Here is a 20,867-nt window from a genome sequence, read left to right on the forward strand (position 1 = left end):
TATAGGTCTGGAAGGTAGATCAATCGATTTGCCGCACACGCAGACTAAATGCATGAGAGGTGCTGAATCTTCAATGCATTTTCCTGGTGACTTTAACGCACGTATACGAAAGTAAGAAGACTTATTCAGACTGACAGAGAGCAGTGGCGAACCGTGAATGATCGACTACTTATCGATATTACTCTATTTGAAGCTATAGTAAAGAATCGATTGTTGAGGTGTTCGTTGCAAACACCATGTTTATCGATCCTTTTACATAGGTTTGAATGTAAGATCAGCCGATGTATCGCAAAACACACTGACGAGAGGTGGGAGGAAATGGTTTAAATCCAGAACCTCTAAATCTACCGAAAAGTGAAGGATTCTTTCCTCGAATACGATCGCATTAAAATGTATACGCGGTGATGCAATACCTCTCCCCCCCCCCCCTCTTGACTTCTAGACGGCCAAAACGCTCGCAGTGAATTCATAAATGTCTCATTCATTCGCGAGATGATGTGTGTAAATGGACGCGATTCAGATATACAGTTCATCGTTGAATTCGTGGTTTTGATTTTTATGCGAGGAGGGCAAACGGAAAAAAATCATTATTTGGCTCGTTATAGCTCACATTTAAAAGCCTCGTAAAGTTTTTCGGAAGCTGTTTCCACCGTTCAATAAACAAAAAGAAGATTCCTCCAAAATCCACGCGATCTTCAAAAACCCTCCACTAACACTTGGCATAAATGAAGGAGTCGCGTGAGGCTCCAAATTGCCAACAGTTTGGTCAACATTAAAAATTATGATTTAGAAGATAAATAAAGTGTTTATTAGGCTAATAAAACCCCAGTCATCGTGGGAATAGCCACAATAAAAACGCGAATGTCTGCAGCTTGAGTACCTTGTAAATCTCGTTTAATTTCCATCTTCTAGATTTTCATACATTTTTTATTCCGGGCATCGAGATTGATTTCTGCACACGGGTAAATCATCGGCTTCGCGACGCTATGAACGCATCGATATCACATTATCTTTGATTTATCAAACACATGAACATGAGATAAACTGAATCAACTCGACATGGTCATTAACATAAAATTTATCCGTTAAGCACATTTTATTTCGCATTATAAATTTCTTAGCATATCTACTCGGGACACGTCTAACGACAATGTAAGTATTTTCATCGCAGACAGAGAGTGAATGATTTCCTGCGATAAATATTATTCAGAATGAGCTTACATTTTGGCCAACTCGCTGAATCAATCATCTCGTATTTTGACCCATGAGAGTGAAGAACTCGTAATCGTGAGATTTTGCAATCTTATTTTCCGCAGCAAAAGAACTTGAAGCAGACCAAAAAATAAAGCCATGATTACATCTGTTTTATTTCATTACATAGGTACAAATAATATTGTGTGTACAAGGAAAAAACATGGTTGTATTGTTAAATAACGACAAACCCCCATAACGTTTAGACATTACAGTGCTCCCGGGTTTTTTTTCATAGAAGCTTTTTGAACATTTTTCTTATCTCACCCTGATTGTGCTAAAGAGGATTAAAACTCATTTTTCGGGTCGTCATTAAATAAGACTGAAAATTAAGAATTTACCCACAAAATTTTGTATTAAAATGTATGTTATTTTGGTCTTGATGACTGGTCAAGAATGAATCCTTATACTAATTGAAAGGAGAGTAACATTTAAGGGACGTCAACGCCTAAAACATTTGAACTTTGAACTTGTAACTTTGAACTCAATGAGCTTTTTAAATTGTAACCATCTTTTGAACACCAGGAGAGGCATAGTTACTTAATGATCTCTTACATTTTTCAGAGTGAGAACCCATGCTTTAACTCGACTTGAGTTGTGCTGATTCCGTTAAAAATCAAAGGAGTTTGAGGCAATGATGCAAGAGATACTTTTTAGGAGCAACAGTGCTTCCAACTGACCAACTTTTTTGAGTCGTCTGCTAGAGTTCTCTCCATTCAGTTACATCGAGATAATTTTCCTAATGGATCGTAATGAATTCCTGTTCAACAGGCCGTGAAAGGAATTTTCCGTTGATCACCGGGAAAAATCCTTGTTTCAAGCGGTATTCCTGTTAATTCTTAGAGACCACCTGTCGCTTTAAAGATGTATCTACTCGACTCAACGAGCAATCGAGCATCACAGGCACAGTTTAGAAAGGAGCAAATCAACGTATTTACCAACCATCCAACTATATTCAACGACACTTTTCTCATTGTTGTTTCCTACCCATGTATGCCTTTTCTCCAATACATGTTTTGTGCATTTTCATAGTTCGTGCATGTTTAACGTAACCTAAATGATTTTGCCGAGCCAGTCGAGTTGACTAGGATAGGCGGAAGTAACGCAACCCACCCCAACGCAAGATTCGTGACCAAACGTAGGTCAGGGTTATTAAATGTGATCACTTCGAAAATCGATAAATACATAAAATCGATTCGTGTCAGGACCGACTTTGTCACCAGTCATAACGCACACAAAGGAGGACTGGCAGATTTTTTCACGGAAAGAGCATACAGTTGTAAAAACCGCGAGGAAAAAAGCTTTGAATGTGGTTAAAGTACCGAACGTCTGCTACACCTCATTTTATCCAGGTTAAAAAACTGTAACGTATTTATCATTATGGAGACGCCCGGTCGCTTCCCCATTTATCTCACGTTTAAGGGTTGTTCTTCGGGGAGTCAGCCCCTTCGGCAACCCTATCTCTGCTCGTAATTGCCAAGTCTATACAGCGTGAATTTATGGTCTTTGAGAATAAACAGCTCGGAAATTCGATTAAATGTTTTGTTTCTTCCGCGGCGTTCTCATCCGGGCTCTTCTGCTCTTCTTTGCAGACTCCTAACTCGCGTCTTTTATTCGCCCAACGATCTTCACCCTTCGCGCATCGACGGATCATGGTCCCTCTTTGTACTCTTTTCGCACCATGGACCGAAGTCTTATTCTAGCGGACCAGGGTGGCATAGACCGGAGGAAATATGAAGGATTGGGAATATTCATGATTCCGGAATATCTCGTCTAATTGTATGGTCTGTGAAATTCGTGAAAAATACGAAATATTCATCCCGGGAGCAGGGTACATGGATAAAAAGAATGTTAGTGGCTACAAAACTCCTGCTTACTTGTACTCCTGAGGTCAAAAGTTCCGGGTGGTGGACCCGTGGCTGCGACAGCTCTGGGTGCTACGCCCGGAACGTTTGGCCCCTGAGCCCGGAACGCGGACGGTATGTCTATTCAGCCAGTGAGTACGGCTTTCAAGTCCGGAGTTTTTTTTTCAGTGTACCTCCGGTTGGACGTTGAAATAATTATTAGTTTGCCTTAGAATATTCTATAGTTTTGCCTAAAATCAGAGTTGTCCTCTAATATATACCTTATTGACTTTGAATTTAATTCAGACAATTTTCCGGTAAAATTTCACAAGTTTAGTAAAATACGATTGGTCGTTTGAAAATGTTTAGCGGACATGTACACTGGGGAAAAAAAGCACAATGGATCTAGAGTCCAGACTCTTAAAAACATCGGCAAGAAAAAATACTCTTGATTCAATCAGATTTAAGCTTAAATCAAGAACCAAGCCTCTTAATTTGAGCGGATTTCCTTTTGATTTAAGCTTCAATCTGATTGAACCAAGATTCCTTTTTCTTGTCAATGTTTTCAAGAGTCTGGACTCTAGATCCAATATGTTGTTTTTCCCAGTGTAGCACTGCCACCATGGCCTCATGGAAGTGGCAATTTTGTTAACTGTGCGCCGCGACCGCTTCCGTAAACATGACTGCCGCGCAAAATCGTGGTTCCGAATTCAAATTCCAGATTACGCAGCGTGTCAATATACGTTCATCCGCGCGGATGTTCGATGGACCGATTGTCTTCGGGACCGCGGTCGCACCGGTGACTCTTTATCCGGAGCCATTAACTTTTTATGGCTGCAGAATCGTGTAACATCACGTCTGTTATTTACTCGATGACTTCTACTTGCGATGAATACAGCTGTTTTGCGTATACCCTCCACTATTGACGAAGTAATTTTAGTCGGACGAAAAGACCAGCTTAACTGAATGAAAAGAAGAAGGGACTGTTGGAGGGTACTTGGATGGTGGTACTTGGTTGACTTGGATGAATGAGAGTACATGAAAAGCATGTATGGCCAGGCTGTTCAATAGACGCTGGCAGCCAGGATGAGGATGACGCATTGGCCGATTAGCAATTTTTCCGACGAAAAAATATTTTAGAGGAAGCCACGCTGATGAAGAGGAATGCTAGTATTACTGGATTTCTGATCGTCCACGATTTCAAGGAAACCTGGTATCTAGTACTAGATTTCTGTAATTTTTTTTTTTTTTTTTTTGACCCTGTCTTTTGGGAGGGCCTTTGAGTGGGTCTTTGGGAGGGTTAAAATTATTCCTTATCAGTTCCTTGTCCTAGAAATGCCTCATATGGTTTATATGCTGATTAAGAGGAGTTTAAGACAGCCTTCGACATAAGTTCATAAACAGAAAAGTTTTTAGAACCTGGATTAAAATTGAACTGTTTGACGTTGGGCATACACGGGAAAAACAACTTAGCGCTGAGTCCTAACACTTAAGGTGAAATGACGCCGAACACATACAGTAGAACTGGGCCCTAAAGCCGTCAGGATGGATCCTGAAGCTCTGGGGCTAAGCACTAAACTGCCTATATAGTTGGCGTTGTTTTACCTTAAAAGTTAGGGCTCAGCGCTGAGTTGTTTTACTCGTCTAGATTAACGCAAGTGATGAGTTACCACTGAGAGAAGCGCCCTCCAACGCAATTGCGTTGAAACGTCTTGTTTCCAAATTCATACACTTGTACTTTACTCTAGGCTCGCGAAAATTGCCCTTTTTATAAAGCTTTGCTCAATGTTTCTTTAAGCATCCCTTAATCACAATGTAAATGATATGGGACCCACTTGAGAAAAACAGTTTAAGGAACGACTAAGAATGAGGTTTTTAATTAATATACCTATTTCCGAGAACCAAAGTGGTGAAGATTCACGCCTCTTGACCCAATGGTGTAAGAACCACACGAGTCCATCGGATAAAAACAGTTGCTCATTGCACTGCATGCGCAGGTACCTGATGCCTGTTGCGTGCACTAAGCGTCGAACATCGAACCACGACCCGTGACCCGTGGCTCGTACCCCTGGCCCAGGAGCACCTTTTTTTTTGCATTCGTCCCGTATTTTTTCATATGATTATGCTTATAATGTGGGTCACTTTTTTCTGCCTCCTCCCGACGATGCGCCGCGGTAAGGCGTGTGCCCGACTGTTTGTATTCACTTGCACCGCACATCAAATATTTGTACGGGACGGCGGACCGTGAAATTGACCCCGACTCTGCGCTTTGCTCGTGGCTGGAGTAATAAAGAACTGTTTATGAATGGGCTACTAGACAAGGTGCGAATTTAAGCATTCTGATACAGGTTTTCTGATTAAAATGTTTCGTAGAACGTGTTTTGCGTGATAAAAATTACTGTGCGCTGATTATTGAATTTGATAGACAAAGCTATAGACAAGGAAGACATAGGGAACATGGAGCGATCCCATTGGTTGAAATGGGTGGTTCCTATAGACCAAGAGAGAAAATGATGGACTAACTATATGGGGTCTCTCGTGGGTTGCCTTTAGTTCGGCTATTACCTACCTCTTTGTCCATTGCAACCACCCGCGCTTCCACCAATAGGACCCCTCCTCACTCGTTTTGTCTTCTTTATCTATAGCTTTGTCTATCAATTTCAATAATCAGCCCACTGAAATCAATTCCTACCAAAATCGTAACTTTTTTAGTTCACATTAGTATTGGAAATGTTGAATTCTCTACTCACGCGAAAAACAAAAGTCTGCTGAAATCAAATTGTGTACTACAACGGTTTTGGCAGACCTCTCAATCGAGCGATGTTCTTTCCTCTTCTTGCGTTGTGTTGTTCGAAGTGTTACCAACGTGCAACAGCTGAGTCAAAGCACCGAGATTGCGTTTGTCATATTTTTATACCGCAGAAACTGTTACGGCGACGTTAGATGCGGGATTTGACTCATGTAGACTTTGGTTTCTTCATGAGCGAGAAATTTGAATTTACGCAACCAGAAACGTTAAAAATCTGGGTTAGTAATTTGTTTCGGAAATTTTTACACTGCCAAGCCAAGCAAGAACGCCAAAAATCCATTAAGATTTTCCGGCGTTTTTTGGATCTTAACATTTTATAAAATAAAAACCGTTTGATCAATGCAATTCAAATTTTCAGGTCAAGTTATTGATAGTATTTGCGAAATAATTCTGTTTAAAACATTGTCTCAAGGTACACAAGTTTTTCTGCGCCCAAAAAAAATTGAAAGACGTTTACGGCGTTTTTGCGTTGCACGGCAGTGCAGCGAATCGTATTCTACGTGAAATTTAGATGAGAAATCATGTATCAAAATGCTCAAATTTGCACCTTGTCTAGTGGTCCATTGCGTCCATTTGCATTCACTGTCGGAATGCAAAAAAAGAAAAAGAATTAAAAAAAAAATTGAAAAATTTCAAAATATTTGCAGGTTCAGTTTCTTCACCAAGACAGGGAGAAACGGCTAGTTCATGAGGGTGGGATAAACTCGGAGCAAATAATTAATTTGCAACATAAGCCGATGCCTGCAATCCTGCATCCGAGTGGAAGTGGAGAGAGTGCAGCGGTAGCGAAGCTGGAGCCAAAGATAGAGGAACAGGCGGTGCAATCTGCAATGCACTTATCACCTGTTCAAACAGCCCTCCGGTTTGAACCGTGGGAACAGCCAGATCTCCACCGCCCTGCTCTCCGCCCCGCCGAAATTCAATCCACGATCGGGCCCACTCCCGAATCTGTGCCACAAGGGGTTGCGACTCGAGGCTGGAGCGCCAGGCCTCCGTCAAAAGGGTTCCATTGTCGTCTTCGTCTTTCGCGCGACGAGAGAGATTTCAGTTGCACTCATCCGATTTTGCTGAGTAAGGCTTAGAGATCTACCATATTGCTTCACCTATTTTTAAAAATTCGCCCCTCAAAGTGAGACGTGGAAAATTTGCAGCCGTCTTTTGATATCTGCAGTAGCTAATTTGCAAAATAACATGTGGAAATACCACCCTCTGATTTCGCAATAAGACTTTGAGTTTGCTCTCTTTTAAATTATTTTTTCTCTTACGTCCTATAGATGAAAAAAATCGTAAAATATACTCTGAGCTCAGACCGTGCACTTTTGTTAAATGTAATAGATTGTTTCGTGCAATTTTGCGGCATTTTTACCCCCCCCCCCTTCTCCCTTAGTAACGTTTCATTACGCATCTCCGGGCCCCCTTCTGATTAATTACATAACGCTTGACGGACTCTCCCCCCCCCCCTACCTATAGGATATCAAAAATTTAAGGAAACCTTTGAATACATTTCTAGATAAAATTTGAAGCATTATCAATGATAATTTGACCGACGTCGAAGAAATGAGGATGATACATTTTGGATTTGTTTGTTTTTTACGAATAGAGAGTTACCTAACGCTGACACTAGCCCCCTCCACCCTGTCATGCACTGTAACGTAGGCTCATACCCCTTCGACCCCCCTACAGCGTCACGTAATTTATGAACGTTCCCCCGGTTTGAAAAATGTCTAACACCAACTTCGACGTGAAGTTGATCCAAATACCGCCCAATTAGAAGTGGTGTAATGCGTACGCATAAGACGGAAATGCAGAAATGCATTGGGGTGAACTCAGAGGGCTGTTTTGAGGTGGATTACACCTGCTACTGCTAATGAAGAGAGGTCCACAGCATCGCACCGGTCCGGCCAGAAGTGGATGCTGCAGCAGCCCCTCCTTCTGGCCACCGTCGCACCGCCATACGCCTCCGTTTGTTGGTCTTGTTGCCGGGTCGAACAAAATAGTATTACTGTCGTGGTAAAGAATGAGCGTTTGTAACTTCGCTTTGTAAACTAGAAAAGTTATTCTTATAAGAACCGTTTCTTAAGCCACCATGAGCAAATTATTCTTGTGGAACACATTCCGCGATAGGAATATAAAGCCGGTCATAAATTACGTAACGGAGAAGGGTCGAGGAGAGTGTTGCGCCATTTTTTTGGTTTCCTGTTCAACGAGAAATTCCTTACGTGGGATATCCAATAGGAAATTCCTGTTGATCCAATGGGAATTTTTTCTCCAATTCCTTAAATTTAATAGTCCACGGTTGTGGTTGAATGCCGATTTTCATCACGCTCTCTTGAAATTCTCCATTCGTAAAACTAAAATTTCCATAGACATAAAAGCTGCATTTTAGCTGCATCCATAAACATAAAAACATACTTCAGATAATACTGGTTGCAAACGCGCGAATCTCGAAGACACTCCGGTATGTTGGTAGCCTAAGCGATTGAATGAAAGCGTTTTTCAAGAACGCTACAACCTTGTATGTTAAAGTTTAAAGACGTACAAAGTGGTTTTTTTTTTTTTTTTTTTTTTTTTTTTTTTTTTTTTTTTTTTAAAAGAAAAAAAAACTCCAAAATATTTAATCAGCACTTTCAAAGTTTTCTATTATTATTATTTTTTTTTTTTGCTTGAGGTTGACTCGGCAACGCATACATCCCAACTGACACCCTCCCCCTCCCCCTCCCACGCGCACAATGCAAGCACCCTTCGCTCATAGCTGGAATTCTTTCGCGGGGACCGAAGGAAATTATGGTGAAATCCATTTGATTACGGCATCGACAAATGACTGCGCTGCACATCAGTGCAAGGAGAAACAGCAACAAGTTCATTATGGCTCTCCCTTTTTCATGTAAATGCGCTCAGCGTCGGCTCGACCCGGTCTACAAAAGGAACTCCATTATTTTTGTAGGAAATGAGTATCAAATCTCGACAGTTTTCGAGAGCATTACGACGTGAGGCAACACCCGAATTTCATGCCGGTGAGAATTTCAAAATTCCTCTTTTTCATTTAAATCAGTTCATTACGTATCCTCGAGACGCACTTTAATCTATAAGCTCGCATCTATGTGTTGTTCATCGAAGCTTCAATTCCCTGATTAGAGCTGAAATGAGAGATTGGAAACCCTCAGTTCGTTTCACTGGTGCAATTAAATTATTAAGAAATAAATATCGAATATTCGCGCTGGTAGAATTTGACCCTGTGTTGTTATTTTAAATAATGTGAATTAGTAGTGTTGCTCTTAATTATTATAACCATCGGGACGGAATTTTCCCTGAACGCATAAATTCCTTATATTCACTACTATTGGCATTCAAACTCCCCAAATCGGCGAATTTTTAAAAATTTGTATCGAGAGATTACTCGGGCCAATTTGACCTGTGTCACAAATATTGCCGTGCTAAGGAAAAAAGCCGTATGAACATTCGAGTGTTGCCGAATTTCCTCCGATATTTTATTTTTAGGGAGATTCATGAATATTTTTCCTTTTTATTTTCAGGAACTCTAAGTGAAATTGCGAAAAAAATTATATGAAAATTTGGAAGGAAAATAATCATAAGTTTTCTCGAAAATTCGTGTTTTAGCGAAAGAAATTTGGCAACGCCTACAGGTCCATAAGGCGTTTTTCCTTGGCACGGCAGAATACTTGACAACATCTCGGTCATGAGTTGATTTCCGATCTTTCCGTTGTAAGAATCGTTCTGTACGTATATTTTTTGAAAGAAAACCTGTAACGCTTTTTCTTTTTTTTCTAATTAAGAGATATTCTAGTCTAGCGGTCTGTCCATTGCACGCCTTTTTAACCCTTAAGATTACCAACTGGAGGAGACATCATGACTCAGCCGCCATCCAAGTTCCACTGCCATCGGTGAAGGGTTCTGATCGGAGGACTAGGGTCGCTGAAACCCCACGAAAACACTCGAAAAGCGAAACTATATGGCGCAAATTGCGAATAGAAATGCTGCGAAGCGTACACAACGAATCCCTTTTCAATAGGAGACTCTGGCACCCAAAGGGTACAACGATACAGCTAATTAGGGGGCCATCCATTATCCGGCGCGAATCGCATCGTCGCGTCCCAGTCCTGGATCCTGGATCCGAGTCGAAAGATAAAGCTCGGCCTGTTGGAAAATGCGCGAGACACCGAGGGATCTCTCGAGGACCTTACTCTCGAGATTGCCGTGGTGTGCTGCCGTGCTAAGGAGAAACGCCGTATGAACCTTCAGACGTTGCCAAATTTCCTTTTAAAAACACGAATTTCCTGGTAAATTGATCGACGTGATTCAATTGACACCGATTCAATCGACGAAATTCGATTTAGATTCACGGGTTTGTCCATCGATTCAAGAGTTTGTCCATCGATTCAGGGGTTTGTCGATCGATTCACGGGTTCCCCGATCGATTCATGGTTGCCGCATGAAAACTCATGAATAGGTTCCCTCCAATTTTTCAGATAATTTTGTTTACAATTTAACACAAAGTCCCTGAAAATTTCATGGAAAAATATCCATAACTTTCCTTGAAAATACACATTATATCAAAGGAAACTTGGCAACTCTCGAATGCTCATACGGCGTTTCTTTCGCACGGTAGTGTGGAGATTCGACTTTTCGGTGGCGCTGAGGAAGAGAAGATGCGAGATTCGGATGCGCGGGGCGTCGTTCGTCGTTCTTGCGACGCCGTTGTCAAGTTGTGCGATCATATAAATTGGAAGTCCATAATTTCTAGGGTCCACGTATTCTGCCGTGCTAAGGAAGAGCGCCGTATGAGTCTTCGGACGTTGCCATATTTCCTTCGATAAAAACCGAATTTACTGGGAAATTGTAAATATCTTCTCCCAGAGATTTTAGACAATTTTTTACGCCTTTTTAACAAATAAGATCCCTCTTAACAATTCTGGGTCACATTTTTACCTCTCCCGTCTGGGATTTTTTTTTGAGCTCGCCCACTCGGGAGAGCTCTTTGCGATCGATTTCTTTTAGCATTGGTAGTGTCGGTGGCGACAAATGTATGGTTCTCGTTGCCGGCGGAGGAACGGCCAAAATCCCATTGATTTCAACGTCTAAAAGTTGAATTTTCGCGGGTTACAGTTTTCCTCCGTCGAACATTTCCGTTCCCTCATTCAACCATAGAGTACATAGAGTCGTAATGTAAGTGGGAGAGCTGGCGCCACTTTTAAGCATTTTCCATGTCCCGAATTCCGAAACTCCTGTGTGACGCCGGGTCACTTTTTCGATACATAATCGATTGTTTGCGATACACGGGTACCCGGCCATCCGATGACAACAATAACAACAACAACAACAACAAAGGAGATAGGGATTACCATGTACTCCACACCGCCATTTTGGATCGAAAATGTATCGAAAAAGCGACCCGAACTCGGCGCACACCGGGCTCGGAATTCGTCGAGCAGAACATGGCGCCAGCTCTCCCAGTTACATTACGACTCTATGTACTCTATGCATTCAACTGAGGATTAATTGTTCCTCGTTTGCTACACTAGAGAGCAGCACTTTCCAGTGGCCGAGCATATCATAGCATGTTGCCATGGTTTTATCGCAAATAACCTAATTGTATGTTATCATCCTCTTATCTTTTCAATGCCGTTTTTGTGTGCAGTTGTACTTGCAATTGTTATTATTTCTTAAAATAAAAAAAACATGGTGACCTCGACGTGATTTACTAAGTTCAATTAATTTTAAGTTACTAAGACTAAGATTGAGATTTGCGCATAATTAATGGATAATCCTTAAGACTGCCGTTATTGGTACCATAGAAGGTTAATTAACCTCAAAATAATTGCATGCTTGAGAGCTCGGTTGAGACTCGCATTGGGATCCTTTCAGAGTTTGTTTAAACCTCATATTAAGAATGCTTTAGGATTCGTTTGAGCCCCTCGCATTAAGAATGCTTGGGAGTTCGTTTGAGCCTCGCATTGAGTTTCTTTAGAGTTCGTTTTAACCTTAAAATACAGATGCATGAAGTGCTCTTTCGAGCTCCGTGCTATTTATAGTGCGCGAGGTGCTCCATTGAGCCACCGCATACCCACAAAGGCGTGATGTGCTCCATTGAGCCACTCGCATACAAAGACTTGAAGTGGTCTTTCGAGCTCCACGCTAAAATTCAAGGGAGTTCCTTTTCAGCTCTTAGTGTATACCATAAGTATTGTGTAAGAATTATGGCAGAAACGTTCCTCCGAACCGTGCTCAATTATAGTTTCTTTGAACTCTGTGCCGATAAAAATTCAGAATTTCAGACTGCCAACTTAACAAAGTATAACCTTAATTCAAGTTGGCGACTTGATTTAAAAAAAAAAATTAAAATTAAATCATATGGTTTCATTACATTGTTGACAAGTTAAGAAAAAGCTTATCAACGATGAAAGCCAGAAACAAAAATGCGATGGCAAAAATAGCCATTGCAACATTTGCCGCAAAATCACATTCATAAAAGATAATTCCATTTCTCTCTCTTTATTTCTCTTTATTTATTGAAATGTGAAAAATTTGACTTACGAAATTACGTCATAACATTTTGCATCGGCATGTAACCTCTGATAATTGGGTAAAGATTCATTTAATACATATACAATTTCAGAAAAAAACATTAATAGTTGTTAATAGTTTCCCAAAGGCGAGCTCTCCAACACAGTAGTGTTGGAACCAGCAGCTTGTTTAAAAATCAAATCAAGATGGTTAGTCCAGAAATTTACCAATCGCCCTGAAAAGAAACAACATTACTCATTGTTCATCATTGAAACGTTAATCGAAGACGACACTACTCCGAGAAAACTCAAAGGTTGGTCGTTTTGGCTCTACAAGCAATCACTCCGTCTGAAACGCTCTGACGTTTGCATTTCTTACACTGTCGATACAAAAAAAAAACAACGTGAGAAACAGGGGAGATTTTTTTCCGGCGGAGATGCAGGCTTCGATCACTTACATTCTCATAAATGATTAATGTTGGCCTAGTTTTGCCTAAAAGTGAGTTTTTTTCATTTTGTCATTCTGTTGAAGAAGGGAGGATTGAATACCGTATCCTCCCCACGCTATATATTATGGCATTGCATCACGGAGGCAGTCGCGTCAAAGGTCATTGCCTTTGTTTTCTATGGTTGACTCTCTATCTCTAATATCTCCGTTCCTTTCATATTTTTTTTTTTTTTTTTTTTTTTAGAAAAAAAGTATTTTATTAAAAAGAAACCAAGCCGCAAGTACTTTTTTCTCTGAGGTGTGGTGTATTTTTCGCTAAATAGGACTATTTCTGCTCTACATTTTGTATTTTTTCTTTAACGGATTTTTTTTTAACCTCGAGTTTTAACGGATCTATCAGATTAATGGAGCGCACGGGAGATTAGCGTAGAATCTCCTACCCTTATGAGATATTATAGTATTATAGTGATACGTTCCTCGTAGGGGGAGGCTCTGTAATACTCGCAAAATCAATTTACAACCCAAAAAAAAATGTATCATCTGCGGAAAAAGAAACTCAAGTACGGAAAACCCAAAATTGATCTGTTGGTACCACAGTTGAGATTTTTTTTTTCCGGTTTAGGTGAATTAACTAAGATTGTTGATAGTCAGCATTTCGATAAAATCGAAGCCTTCTTTTCTTATCGTGGATAACACAGCAACGCGACTAACAATGGAGGAATATAAGAAGTTGGGTTCGAATCCAACATGCAACTATTTAAACTCCGCGCTGGGCCGGGTTGCATACACTAGATTTTGCGGGCGAACTCTGCCAACGGCCTATGTCCCTACGTGTGCTAGCTATAAACGGCTCTCGCAATAGGGTACAAATGTTATAGGACAGAGGTGCGATCAGTGTTTTCCTCCAGCATATACAACCCGCAGCCCATCGCGAGTTAAAATAGCTGCATGTCATATATCCGTACCCAACTTCGTACAGTTTTCCATTGTTTAGTGCTCAGTGCATTATTCAAATGCCGACTTGGTCGTTTAGAAAGAATCTCGGTTTGTTAATATTGCGTTACAAACCTGTGCAGCAGGATCATCCAAACGGTTTTCCTGAATGGACGTCACACTCAAGGAAAACACCAACTGCACCGCAGTTCTCGAATTTCGCCCGCAGAATCAAGCGTATGCAACCCGGCTCACCGCCGAGTTAAAATAGTTGCTTGTTGGGTTCGAACCCAACCTCGTATACCCTTCCATTGTTTCACGCTCTGCGCAAATATCAAGTTGGTCTCTCACTCTCAGAAAGGCATCTCAGTTGGTTTACACCGCGTTATTTTGCATTTTATGTTTTTTCTCTGTTAACTGGGCAGCCTAGAGGGAAATATACGGAATATTATCGAATGATTCTAATGCCACCCTGGTAAAAATTGGCGATAAGAGCTGCGTTTCAAAATACCATAGGAATTCTTATAGCCGGCTAAAGAAGGCTACGAAGAATCAAATAGCTGGCTGTAGAATGCGGAGAAAATCATACGGCCGGGCTATACGAAGCGAAAGCGATAAAAAATTATGCAGCCGGGCTACACTTCCTATCGCCGGGCTTTACACTTTATCGCCTTGCTGTTGCGTAATCGCCATCGATTATAAAAGGCTATAAGAAATTGTGTAGAAATTCGTGTGCTTTGGAAATCATTAAGTTTGATACGGAACCACCTTAATATTTACAAAACACACATTATATTTTCCTCTAACGCATATTTTTTTTCATCAATTAAAATAAGAATAATCCATACAGGATGTGCAAACATTTCAAAATCATGAGTTGAATAACGCTGACTCCGCCAGACTAATTATTAGAGCCTAACACAGAGCGGAGCGGCGACGCACGGGCGCGGGCGCGCGGGCGCCTACAAACCTAACAGGGATACTTCACGCATTGCGCAACGCGTGAAGTATCCCTGTTAGGTTTGTAGGCGCCAATGCGCGTTTCGCGCTGGCTGCCCGCCTGCCACGCCGCAGCGTGCCACGCCGCTTGTAGCAACTATTTCACACCAGAGGTATTGCACAGTATCATACGAAACTGATGGCGCTCTAATATATTAGGAATGGCAAGCATCCATCAAAAGTACGGAGCTCTCCTCGCAAAATAAATCAAGATACTACGGCCCACTAAAAGAGCAGTAGTCCAAAAACTCACAAGTCCTAGCATCCGTAATTAGTAACGTTTAGCATACACTTTATCGCCTGGCTGTTGCTTAATTGCCATCGGCTATACAAGGCTGTAAGAAATTGTGTAGCCGGCTATAGAAGCTATTGAAAATCTTACAGCCGGCTGTAGGTCTATGGTATTTTGGAACACAGATTCTACTGCCAATTTTTACCAGGGCAAACAGGGTCAAAATCAATTTTAAACCGAAAATCGTGCTACTTAAATTAACTCTTTGACAGAGAGAGAGAGAGACTAGAATAATACTTATTTTACTTTACTTGGATACGACGAGAGCATTAGTTCTCTATCGGAAAATGTAGTCCGATTGTTCAATCTTTCTCTCATAATCATGCCATTGCGCTTTAAATTGTTTTGCTGACTTGTATTTTTTCAAACTATCTCGATAATTCTCATCAGCCTGCCATTGAAACAAATCTTCTGGGGTTGGGCCAAGGAGAGGCCCCCTAGTAATACACAATTTTTCATTAGAAGTTCATACGGAGAAGGCATTCAAGTTCTTTCACAGCGAGAAACACCGTGCACAATCTTTGAAAAACCTGATTGCGCTTACTATGTGTTGCATTTCCACCCCTCATCTCCAAATATAAAGTTCATAAAAAGAAGGACCTGAGGTTTTAGTTATTTTTTTTTCTTTTTTCTTGAAGAGGAACATCACGCTAAATCTTAGCAACACCGGATAGTACTTCACTGAGAAAAATGTTCCATTTAATAATTCCCAGACGAGACTTTTCGTTTGTTCAACCAGAAACCTCTGTCAAGTGACAGGACCTCTTTTTGAAATGCCAGAAATACCTCTTGAAACGAGGGTATTGCTCGTTAACTCAAAAATAATTCTCATCCGAAAATTATCAATTATTACAATTATGGAATTTCTTTCGATCCAACGGAAAATTTTCTCCGTGTACCAAGTTTTGAACGCCAAATCTTCCGGTGTTGCACCCCGTGCCCCGTTTCTCCCCAATGCACCTTAATGCAGTGAGCGCGGCAACATGAAACGGGCAGGCTGCGAAGCCCGAAAACTACCCCTTGGAAGCCAATTCCGAGAAGTACAGTCTCCCTCATAACCTGCCGGCCGGCGCGGTGGAGGCACAGCCGCTCTGCTCTGGGTCATTTGGATGTAAACTCTGCCGTAACCTTGAGAAGGGGAGGACCACCTTTCCCCGTGCCAAATCTCCTCCGAATCCCGGAGGACTCGGCCGCGAACCGGGATTTTCCCACCACGATCCGACAAGTTTCACCATCTCTGCATCCAACGTGATTACTCCTTCTCTCCCCCGCACTCCAACCTTGCAACAACGAATCGCTTTCTGTCTCTCTTCCTCTCATCGAAATCCGGAGGCTCTCTCTTTTCCCGTGCGCTATCTTCCACCTTCATCGCTTTTACATCGAAGATTTTTTAGTGTTTTACGATCGTGATTGAGGCAGGCGCTTGCAAGCCCTGCGCTCACGGTGCGCTCCGCCGCACGCATTTTTACCCATTTCTGATCGTTTTGGCTTGGGTATTCTGAATTCCTTTGACATCCCACATTAATGGCTAGTTTAATGGCGATTCTCATCACTCCGCAGGCTGGGAGGTGTGTCCGCTATCACATCTGGCACACATATTTCTTTGATTCCAGGTGAGAAGATTAAAAAAGAGAGAGGGGAAAATATTGTCCCGCGGCGAAATTCACTGGAGTCTTGTGGAACGGAGGCTCCGGGAAAGTTCAAAATCATGGATAAATTTAAAATTATACCAGACGCGGCTTGAAAATTTAACCAGAATGACTTAATTCTGCCTTTATCCAAGGAATGAAACCGAAAAAAACTTAAATAAAGACGGACGTTATTTCAGCTAAAAAATGAAAAAATATTATCTTCGAAACCAGCTTAGGGGGAGCTGACATTTTCCGCAAAATCACGGGAGAAAATTCTCTTTTCTTTTCAAGAAATTTCTGTCACGTATATGTTTACGCTGTGAGAAGAATTTCTCGTTGAAATAATGGGAAATTCTTTTGTTTCGAACGGAATACCTGTTATTTCAAAGAGACGTCAAGTCACTGTGCAGAGACCTCCGGTTCATTCAACAAGAATTCCTATCACGATATATTTAAAAGAAACATTTTTCTCAGTGAATTTTTTACATTACGTCTAATTTTATTTTCATTTTTACTAATTTTAACTAGAGTGCCTGCGTAGAGAGTGTATGGACACAAGCTTGCATGAAGACCTTCAAGAAGGAAAAAATGGGTATGATTCTAGGTAGGAGCAGGCGAGAATATCAGATTAAATGTATAATGTTTTTTTTTGAAATTTCCTCAGATTATAAAACTCCGCGCTCCTCTGATTTTCAATCCCACCTTCGTCTACTTTAAGTTCAGTTCAGTCTTTTTCAGGTTTTGAACTTGAATCCCGATTTAAGAATTGACAACTTGCTGTTGATGAAATTTTAAGCGACTACTATTTGACGAACTGATCCTTATCAAAATTGTTCCTTCGAGCGTCTTTCATTGCCAAAAACTGATTATATAAAGGAAAAGAGGGCTTACAACTGTAATCTATGTTGGTATCGAGACTATCTTGTCACCTTACTCTTATCAATCGAAGAAGTTTATTATGCCTGTCGACTTCTAGCCTGTGCATGCCACTCATCTACTCCCATATTAATGTTTAATTAGAGCTCAAAATTTAAAAAGGAAAAAAATCCCGTTCCTTCACAATATTTATTGTCCGTGTCCGTATCTGGTCTTTGTATACTTAATGATATTTCTCACTTCCTTAATTTTACTCACTATTTTTACTATACTTAAATTTACTACTTATTTTTGCCAAACAATCACGAGAAGCTGAGAGGATTCTTTTCGTGTCCTCAAAGCCACTATTTTCCCCTCTTTTACATTTTCAAAAAAAGCATTTTTATTTTGGACTTGACTGTGGCGCGTTCTGATCTTTTTGCCTCTCTAGAGTGGATCGACCGTTAAACAAAAGTGTGAGAGAAAGTTGAAAAAAAAAGCTGGAGATCTCTAGGATCTCGAAAAATTTGCAAAACTGTACTCGGCGAATTAGATTTGAGAAATTTTTTTGGATGTAAATAGGAAAAAATGTACCAATCGAAACTAAAAAGAATGAGTACCCAGAGTGAGGTAGGTGTAGGTGCAATTATCAGGTGGATGGAGGGCACCCCCGTCCCCAACGCCCCTTTATCACTGTCCAAGCGGAGAGGGAAGAAGCGAAAAAAACCCGAAAAGCACAATCGGACGGGACAGGGTGATGATTAACGGCAAATAATTACAGACTCAAATCTCATTCAAAAAGACAGTAAATAATTTCGAGATGCGGAAGGCAGCGCAAACGCGACGGGATCCTCTCGAAATGCTGCACGTCGCATTATCCAATAAAGGAAAGAAGGCACACAAAAAAAAGAGCGAAAAAGGAATAAGAAAAAAAAGACAAACCAGCTCCAGCAACCAGCGTTGTGAACTAGGAGCCTCATCTTTTCTCAAAGAACAAAAGGATCGCAGCGGGGTGCTTTTTGTTTTAGCCGGTCCGCCGTTGCCCGCCGCCGAATTTCGTCGCGCCCCCGAAAAACCACCCTTCGATCCGTGAGTTTTCGGTTCCACCCGGCAACTCCCCCCGCCACCCCACCTAGCGTCAGCACCCCGACCCTGCGAACTCTTGCATTTATTTCGTTTGATCAAACAGAGAGGGAAATTCATCAGTTTGTTTATAAAATAAATACAATCAACTCAAATACCGAAGCTCTGGAGCTCTCTTTGTTCCCTCAAAAATCATTAAATATCAAGTATCAGTCGAACAAAAGGTGATCTATTTTATAGCTAAATTACGGGAAGGCGATGTGTGTCTGTCTTGGAAAATTGGGCGACTCTCCTTCGGAATCCTCTCTGCGCGCAGCCTGCTTTTATCTCTCGGACCTCAGATTTATTGCTCGCAATTATCAAAACACTGTCGAACTAAAGTGGGGCATTGTCTCCCGGTTGTTGACTGCGGGGGTTGTGGGTTTACTCTGACACTCGATACGATTCGGCTCATAATTGATACAAAAATTTATGCTTCCATAATCGCGGAAATTGACTGCTGTCGGCGAGCACGAGTGTACGTACAATAGTACTCAACAGTGATGGGGAGTATAAATAGCAGTTCTGTTGTTCAGCAATTCAGCGAGATGTGGCTCATTTGGAACAGCAGTGTTAGGGGACATTTACCGCTGTGGAAATTTTTGCGCTGTAATTTCTCCCGAAAACGAAAGAATGATAAAAAAAAAAAGAAAAAAGGGAGGGCAGCCTTTTTATATGTATTCATCATTTAAAATTTTACACGATAGACAGATTTTTTTTTTACTATTAGCAGTCTGTTTTCTTAAAACGGAGGTCTTACCTCAAGAAAAATTCTACATTTTTTGATGGGGAGTGATGACATTTTTGAAGGCCATAGATTAGTGCTGGGATAAAGCTATATTTGGGGTTGCAATTTCTATTTGGCATAGACACCATGGATATAAATCGCTGCTTACAACTAATTTTCAACTTAGGTTCTTAAGAACATTTCCAAAAAAAAATTGACAAACGTGTATCATGTAAAAAAAGGGGGATTTTCAAAATTTTCTCTCGGTTCTGAGATATGTTCATAAAACGTGTATTATTCTCGCCATTGTTTCGGTAAAAGAGATCCCTGAAGATAAAAGACAAAACTTCTTTATGATAGACTAACAAATAGCAAATGCTGAAAACGCTAGCTCCTAAACCATAAACTCTATTCATAATGCTTTTCCACGGAAATCCGTACATGATTGAGTAAAAATTGAAATGGAAGAAAAAGTTGAAGCAGGCACATGGGCTCCATCAAATGACCGTAGTTTAAGTGCTTGATTCTAGGAAAATAGATTGAAAAAAAAACTGCTCTATCTATCTGCAAAAAAAAGAGTATTAAAATAAAATAATCAATGGCAAAATATAAACTCATGTCTAAACGTAGTAAATCTGGCAACGCGAAAAATGTATCTACCGCCTCGCGACGCGACGCTATCTCTGAAACCTGGCAGGTAACCGCGGACTTTGCTTCGATTTTCCGCAGACCCATCGCAGCATCTTGTCACCCGCTCATCATAATCAGATCCTTCTTATCTGATTCCTCTCATTACCCGTGCCCCTCACACCCCTCTTTTTGTCCACCGCCTCAAGGAGCAGGTGTGATACCGGTACATCAGTCGCGTGGTCAGCTTTTCCCGAACTCAGTCTCGTCATTTCCTCAGAGCAAGTGAGTGAGTGACTCACCGCTTAACGCACGTCAGTTTGTTTTCATTCTCGAGCGTAACCTCCGCGGATTTCGAAAACAGTGCGCGCATCTCGACCAAACACTCCGGTCGCGTTTCAAGTTTACGTATTTTCCGCGCTGCGTTTTCGGTAGTATGGATTCGGCCGTGGTGTGTGCCGAGCCGGACCCGAACCGTGTGCCGGGCTGCAACCTGAGCCCCGAGGATTATCTCAACGCCGCAGTGACGTCACCCCGGTACGAAGTCGAGCCCCAGAATGACGCCCTCGCCTGCGACCCCGCGAACCAGTCCCTCGACACCTCGGTCTCGGTCGAGAATCCCGAGGGTCCCGACCTCAACGACAGTGCCCAGAACATCGTCGAGACGTGGGCCGACGAGTTCTACCGCATGGCCCCGCGCCCGGAGAGCTTCGAGACGTTCCCCCCCGCTCCACCGCCCGCCCCCGCAGCTCCCTGCGCTATGACGCCGTACTTCGTTGACCCAGCGAAGCAATTCGAGTGTCCCCTG

This window comes from Bemisia tabaci, chromosome 1 (genome assembly GCF_918797505.1).
Source record: "Bemisia tabaci chromosome 1, PGI_BMITA_v3".
In the NCBI taxonomy this organism is placed as follows: domain Eukaryota; kingdom Metazoa; phylum Arthropoda; class Insecta; order Hemiptera; family Aleyrodidae; genus Bemisia; species Bemisia tabaci.